Below are 8,002 nucleotides of genomic sequence, written 5' to 3'. Positions count from 1 at the left end.
TAGAAGCTTTGGAAAGTAGCCACCAACCTCAGAGAAAGAGAGAAAGAGGGAAAAGGCAGTATGAGGTGCGGAGAAAACAGCAGCAGGTACAAGGAGCTCAAATGAGATTAATGGCGCCTAAATAGAGCACGTAAAGGAACAGTTACAAATCTAAGAAAAGAGAAAGAAAGACTAGGAAAAAAACACAGAAAGAGCCTGTAGATAAAATTCTCTTCCTGGGACAGCAGGCTAAGAGAAATTACACAGGGAGCAGTTAAGCTTGTAACACGGGGAGAATAGAAAAGAAAATGCAGTTTTATGAAGTGTGTTTGCCTAATCCAGCAAGCACTTTTGTTTTATTTTTCTATTTGCTTCTTTTATTGGTAAAGTAAGTTTCAAGTGCATGCACAGGTATGACTGAGAGAGCCAGGGTATAATAATTTGAAGTGTTTGCACCAGCGCTAATGTAGGACGAGAGTTATAGCAAAGATATGAAAGGGGTTTCGATAATAAATATGTGAAAGGGCAATAGTGACACCAAAATAAGCCACCTATTTATAAAACTGACATGGAAGAAATTCTAAAGGTTAACTTCTGAAATTGTAGCCAATGTTAAAAATTTTCTCTTTGTTGGCAGGATTCAAACCTGCGCGGGGAGACCCCAATGGATTTCTAGTCCATCGCCTTAACCACTTGGCCACAACTGACTGTAGGTTTTGTGCAAATATTCTGTATGAAAGTTTTCAAGGTGTCCCACAGCAAATTCCTGATATTCTGCAATGCACTTTTTAAAAATAATGGTTTTTTCAGCAGGCACATTCTCTCCTAAAAACAAAAATTGCATGAGTATATCTCTAGTTTGGAAAAGGATAGGCTTTCATGCATACTCTCATGTGGCACTCAAGTTTTTGGGACCCTATTGCACTCTGTTTTCGTGCTGCTTTTAGTCTATGGCCCATATTACAGAAGTCTACCATCTTTGAGTATTTGAGGCTCCTTTGTAAGGGCTTTATCTTTTTTACTTGAAGAGCTATATAATAAAGGGGTCCGAGAAAGATTGCATTTATGGAAGATAAAAGAAGGCACACTTGTCTCACCAAATGCCGTAGAGAAACCTGATGTTTTACTCATGTTATCCTTAGTTCGTTTTTGTTAGACCTTGCATTCTTAAGGTGGTCTCAACCCTACCTTATTGCTTTTCACCTCCGCATTTTGCTGTATCTTTTTGTTGGCCTTAGGACTCTGATCACTTTATCGCTACTAATCAGTGCTGAAGTGCACGTGCTTCTTCCCTAATCATGTGTGTAATTGGAGTATACCTGACTGACAGATTTAATTTACTTGAAAGCCCCTTGTAAAGTGGTATACCATATACCCAGGGACTGATTGTGCCGCCCAAAGAAGTAGCATTTCAAACCTGTCTCAAGCCTGCTACTGCAGTGCCTGTGCTGCAGTGTACAGCCACTTCGACTTGCCATTTAAAACTACTTGCCAAGCCTTAAACTCCAATTTTATTACATATAATTAACCCCTAAGGTAGGCCCTAGGTAGTCCTAGGGGCATCATGCTATGTAAGTAAAAGGTAAGATATGTACTGTGGTAGTTTGCATGTCCTGGTAGTACCAAACAGTCTATTACATTTTTCACTACTGTGAGGTCTGCCCCTCTCATAGGTTAGCATTGGGTATTCCCTTATACTTTTTGGGGGGTAATTCCATATCAGAGAGGAGAAGCTTTATTTATTTATTGATAAATCCTATTTACTGGTGAGGTTGGATTTAACTTTACTATTTTATAAATGCCATTTTTAGAGAGTGAGCATTTCTCTGCATTTACTGCTCTATTTGCCTGAAAACCTGTCTCCAATTGATGTCTGGATTGGGATGCGAGACAGCAACATTTGTGCATTCCCTCTAGACAGCCACAATACAGGTCACTCAACTGCAACTGCATTCATCTGCATTCTGATTGGCATGGGGGAGAGCTTCGTTCCCCCCACCGCAAATAGGTTCAAGAACGATAATTTATGTCAGTAGGTACAATTTAGCTACATCTTATAATCATGTGTGTTTAAATAATTTGTCGTTAGATCGTTTAAATATTTTAAAGGATCTGTTTTTAATAGACATTTTACAAAAACAACTGGTACATTTGGTGATTCTGTAAAAGAAAAACCCAACTGCCGTGACATTGCCAACCACAATGACGTGACTCGGATTCGAACCAAGGTTGATGCGGCCACAACGCAGAGTACTAACCACTATACGATCATGGCGAGCTACTTGGGCTCAATAACATACAGTGACATGGAGAATTTATAATTCGGAACACTCAGGGAACTCCTGTGATAGGCTGAATGTGTTCATTGCTTCCTCATTCCTTATACTAAGGCTTTGTCTCCTCAGTGGTTGATAGGCTGAAACTGTTTCCTGGCCGCCTGCTTGTGAACTGCCAGGAGTCAAAGATCACACATACACTTGTGGGCCTGTGATGGGATACCAATGCAGAGAAACACACCTGGCGCAGATCTTCTATTCTGTCTATTAGACCTGCATCTCCCCTGTACCTCCTCAGCCATCTGTATGTGAAGCAAGAAAGAGTTAAGGAGCGGTCCATCTACACTTTTATAGGGAGGATGCTGCCGTGAGCTCCTCCCAGCTAATCACACAAACAGCAGTAAAGCAAGATAACTACACAGTTAGTGGGGACTGCATTGTTAGGTTTTAGAGGAATTATTGAAACTGACCTCAGTGACCCATGATCAGAGCTTTGGCTAATGAGTGCGTGCCTAATTATGATAAAGCAAGCACCATGGCTCGTAGGGGCCCCACAACACACTTTTCTTAGCTCATTGAATTAAAGTATAAACCTCTGCCATGTATGAGTGGTAAAGGCTTGTTATTTTGGTTGCTTTTCCAATTCACGTCTGACAACAAGATGAAGGAACATTGGGGCATCAGAAGGTTTGGAAAGTAGCCACCAACCTCAGAGATAGAGAGAAAGAGGGAAAAGGCAGTATGAGGTGTGGAGAAAACAGCAGCAGGTACAAGGAGCTCAAATTAGATTAATGGAGCCTAAATAGAGCACGTAAAGGAACAGTTACAAATCTAAGAAAAGGGAAAGAAAGACTAGGAAAAAACACGGAAAGAGCCTGTAGATAAAATTCTCTTCCTGGGACAGACGGCTAAGAGAAATTACACAGGGAGCAGTTAAACTTGTAACACGGGGAGAATAGAAAAGAAAATGCAGTTTTATGAAGTGTGTTTGCCTAATCCAGCAAGCACTTTTGTTTTATTTTTCTATTTGCTTCTTTTATTGGTAAAGTAAGTTTCAAGTGCATGAATGGTATGACTGAGAGAGCCAGGGTATAATAATTTGAAGTGTTTGCACCAGCGCTAATGTAGGACGAGAGTTATAGCAAAGATATGAAAGGGGTAGCGATAATAAATATGTGAAAGGGCAATAGTGACAACAAAATAAGCCACCTATTTATAAAACTGACATGGAAGAAATTCTAAAGGTTAACTTCTGAAATTGTAGCCGATGCTAAAAAGGTTCTCGTTGTTAACAGGAATCGACCTGCGCGGGGAGACCCCAATGGATTTCTAGTCCATCGCCTTAACCACTCGGCCACAACAACTGACTGTAAGTTTTGTGCAAATAATCTGTATGAAAGTTTTCAAGGTGTCCCACAGCAAATTCCTGATATTCTGCAATGCACTTTTTAAAAAGAATGTTTTCTTCAGCAGGCACATTCTCTCCTAAAAACAAAAATTGCATTAGTATATCTCTAGTTTGGAAAAGGATAGGCTTTCATGCATACTCTCATGTGGCACTCAAGTTTTTGGGACCCTATTGCACTCTGTTTTCGTGCTGCTTTTAGTCTATGGCCCATATTACAGAAGTCTACCATCTTTGAGTATTTGAGGCTCCTTTGTAAGTGCTTTATCTTTTTTACTTGAAGAGCTATATAATAAAGGGGTCCGGGAAAGATTGCATTTATGGAAGATAAAAGAAGGCACACTTGTCTCACCAAATGCCGTAGAGAAACCTGATGTTTTACTCATGTTATCCATAGTTTGTTTTAGTTAGACCTTGCATTCTTCAGGTGGTCTCAACCCTACCTTATTGCTTTTCACCTCCGCATTTTGCTGTATCTTTTTGTTGGCCTTAGGACTCTGATCACTTTATCGCTACTAATCAGAGCTGAAGTGCACGTGCTTCTTCGCTAATCATGTGTGTAATTGGAGTATACCTGAATGACAGATTTAATTTACTTGAAAGCCCCTTGTAAAGTGGTATACCATATACCCAGGTACTGATTGTGCCGCCCAAAGAAGTAGCATTTCAAACCTGTCTCAAGCCTGATACTGCAGTGCCTGTGCTGCAGTGTACTGCCACTTCGACTTGCCATTTAAAACTACTTGCCAAGCATTAAACTCCAATTTTATTACATAAAATTAACCCCTAAGGTAGGCCCTAGGTAGTCCTAGGGGCATCATGCTATGTAAGTAAAAGGTAAGACATGTACTGTGGTAGTTTGCATGTCCTGGTAGTACCAAGCAGTCTATTACATTTTTCACTATTGTGAGGTCTGCCCCTCTCATAGGTTAGCATTGGGTATTCCCTTATACTTTTTGGGGGGTAATTCCATATCAGAGAGGAGAAGCTTTATTTATTTATTGATACATCCTATTTACTGGTGAGGTTGGATTTAACTTTACTATTTTATAAATGCCATTTTTAGAGATTGAGCATTTCTCTGCACTTACTGCTCTATTTGCCTGAAAACCTGTCTCCAATTGACGTCTGGATTGGGCTGCGAGACAGCTACATTTGTGCATTCCCTCTAGACAGCCACAACACAGGTCACTGAACTGCAACTGCATTCATCTGCATTCTGATTGGCATGGGGGAGAGCTCCATTCCCCCCAACGCAAATAGGTTCAAGAACGATAATTTAAGTCAGTAGGTACAATATAGCTACATCTTATAATCATGTGTGTTTAAATAATTTGTTGTTAGATTGTTTAAATATTTTAAAGGATCTGTTTTTAATAGACATTTTACAAAAACAACGGGTACATTTGGTAATTCTGTAAAAGAAAAACCCAACTGCCGTGACATTGCAAACCACAATGCCGTGACTCGGATTCGAACTGAGGTTGCTGCGGCCACAACGCAGAGTACTAACCACTATACGATTACGGAGAGCTACTTGGGCTCAACAACATACAGTGACATGGAGAATTTATAATTCGGAACACTCAGGAAACTCCTGTGATAGGCTGAATGTGTTCATTGCTTCCTCATTCCTTATACTAATGCTTTGTCTCCTCAGTGGTTGATAGGCTGAAACCGTTTCCTGGCCGCCTGCTTGTGAACTGCCAGGAGTCAAAGATCACACATACACTTGTGGGCCTGTGATGGGATACCAATGCAGAGAAACACACCTGGCGCAGATCTTCTATTCTGTCTATTAGACCTGCATCTCCCCTGTACCTCCTCAGCCATCTGTATGTGAAGCAAGAAAGAGTTAAGGAGCGGTCCATCTACACTTTTATAGGGAGGATGCTGCCGTGAGCTCCTCCCAGCTAATCACACAAACAGCAGTAAAGCAAGATAACTACACAGTTAGTGGGGACTGCATTGTTAGGTTTTAGAGGAATTATTGAAACTGACCTCAGTGACCCATGATCAGAGCTTTGGCTAATGAGTGCGTGCCTAATTATGATAAAGCAAGCACCATGGCTCGTAGGGGCCCCACAACACACTTTTCTTAGCTCATTGAATTAAAGTATAAACCTCTGCCATGTATGAGTGGTAAAGGCTTGTTATTTTGGTTGCTTTTCCAATTCACGTCTGACAACAAGATGAAGGAACATTGGGGCATCAGAAGGTTTGGAAAGTAGCCACCAACCTCAGAGATAGAGAGAAAGAGGGAAAAGGCAGTATGAGGTGTGGAGAAAACAGCAGCAGGTACAAGGAGCTCAAATTAGATTAATGGAGCCTAAATAGAGCACGTAAAGGAACAGTTACAAATCTAAGAAAAGGGAAAGAAAGACTAGGAAAAAAACACGGAAAGAGCCTGTAGATAAAATTCTCTTCCTGGGACAGACGGCTAAGAGAAATTACACAGGGAGCAGTTAAACTTGTAACACGGGGAGAATAGAAAAGAAAATGCAGTTTTATGAAGTGTGTTTGCCTAATCCAGCAAGCACTTTTGTTTTATTTTTCTATTTGCTTCTTTTATTGGTAAAGTAAGTTTCAAGTGCATGAATGGTATGACTGAGAGAGCCAGGGTATAATAATTTGAAGTGTTTGCACCAGCGCTAATGTAGGACGAGAGTTATAGCAAAGATATGAAAGGGGTAGCGATAATAAATATGTGAAAGGGCAATAGTGACAACAAAATAAGCCACCTATTTATAAAACTGACATGGAAGAAATTCTAAAGGTTAACTTCTGAAATTGTAGCCGATGCTAAAAAGGTTCTCGTTGTTAACAGGAATCGACCTGCGCGGGGAGACCCCAATGGATTTCTAGTCCATCGCCTTAACCACTCGGCCACAACAACTGACTGTAAGTTTTGTGCAAATAATCTGTATGAAAGTTTTCAAGGTGTCCCACAGCAAATTCCTGATATTCTGCAATGCACTTTTTAAAAAGAATGTTTTCTTCAGCAGGCACATTCTCTCCTAAAAACAAAAATTGCATGAGTATATCTCTAGTTTGGAAAAGGATAGGCTTTCATGCATACTCTCATGTGGCACTCAAGTTTTTGGGACCCTATTGCACTCTGTTTTCGTGCTGCTTTTAGTCTATGGCCCATATTACAGAAGTCTACCATCTTTGAGTATTTGAGGCTCCTTTGTAAGTGCTTTATCTTTTTTACTTGAAGAGCTATATAATAAAGGGGTCCGGGAAAGATTGCATTTATGGAAGATAAAAGAAGGCACACTTGTCTCACCAAATGCCGTAGAGAAACCTGATGTTTTACTCATGTTATCCATAGTTTGTTTTAGTTAGACCTTGCATTCTTCAGGTGGTCTCAACCCTACCTTATTGCTTTTCACCTCCGCATTTTGCTGTATCTTTTTGTTGGCCTTAGGACTCTGATCACTTTATCGCTACTAATCAGAGCTGAAGTGCACGTGCTTCTTCGCTAATCATGTGTGTAATTGGAGTATACCTGAATGACAGATTTAATTTACTTGAAAGCCCCTTGTAAAGTGGTATACCATATACCCAGGTACTGATTGTGCCGCCCAAAGAAGTAGCATTTCAAACCTGTCTCAAGCCTGATACTGCAGTGCCTGTGCTGCAGTGTACTGCCACTTCGACTTGCCATTTAAAACTACTTGCCAAGCATTAAACTCCAATTTTATTACATAAAATTAACCCCTAAGGTAGGCCCTAGGTAGTCCTAGGGGCATCATGCTATGTAAGTAAAAGGTAAGACATGTACTGTGGTAGTTTGCATGTCCTGGTAGTACCAAGCAGTCTATTACATTTTTCACTATTGTGAGGTCTGCCCCTCTCATAGGTTAGCATTGGGTATTCCCTTATACTTTTTGGGGGGTAATTCCATATCAGAGAGGAGAAGCTTTATTTATTTATTGATACATCCTATTTACTGGTGAGGTTGGATTTAACTTTACTATTTTATAAATGCCATTTTTAGAGATTGAGCATTTCTCTGCACTTACTGCTCTATTTGCCTGAAAACCTGTCTCCAATTGACGTCTGGATTGGGCTGCGAGACAGCTACATTTGTGCATTCCCTCTAGACAGCCACAACACAGGTCACTGAACTGCAACTGCATTCTGATTGGCATGGGGGAGAGCTCCATTCCCCCCAACGCAAATAGGTTCAAGAACGATAATTTAAGTCAGTAGGTACAATATAGCTACATCTTATAATCATGTGTGTTTAAATAATTTGTTGTTAGATTGTTTAAATATTTTAAAGGATCTGTTTTTAATAGACATTTTACAAAAACAACGGGTACATTTGGTAATT

The 8,002-nt window shown here is 40.3% G+C and overlaps 3 non-coding genes across 3 annotated transcripts; all 3 read right to left on the bottom strand.

Annotated features, from left to right (window-relative positions):
* Positions 1-604: 604 nt before the first annotated feature.
* TRNAS-AGA (transfer RNA serine (anticodon AGA)) lies at positions 605-686 on the bottom strand. Its single transcript has one exon. It is a non-coding gene; the product is annotated as a tRNA-Ser (tRNA).
* A 2,852-nt stretch (positions 687-3,538) lies between these two features.
* TRNAS-AGA (transfer RNA serine (anticodon AGA)) lies at positions 3,539-3,619 on the bottom strand. Its single transcript has one exon. It is a non-coding gene; the product is annotated as a tRNA-Ser (tRNA).
* A 2,856-nt stretch (positions 3,620-6,475) lies between these two features.
* TRNAS-AGA (transfer RNA serine (anticodon AGA)) lies at positions 6,476-6,556 on the bottom strand. Its single transcript has one exon. It is a non-coding gene; the product is annotated as a tRNA-Ser (tRNA).
* Positions 6,557-8,002: the final 1,446 nt, after the last annotated feature.

Source organism: Lissotriton helveticus, chromosome 12 (assembly GCF_964261635.1).
Source record: "Lissotriton helveticus chromosome 12, aLisHel1.1, whole genome shotgun sequence".
In the NCBI taxonomy this organism is placed as follows: Eukaryota; Metazoa; Chordata; class Amphibia; order Caudata; family Salamandridae; genus Lissotriton; species Lissotriton helveticus.
The sequence above is the reverse complement of the archived record's forward strand: the minus strand, read 5'-3'. Positions and strand labels throughout refer to the sequence as shown.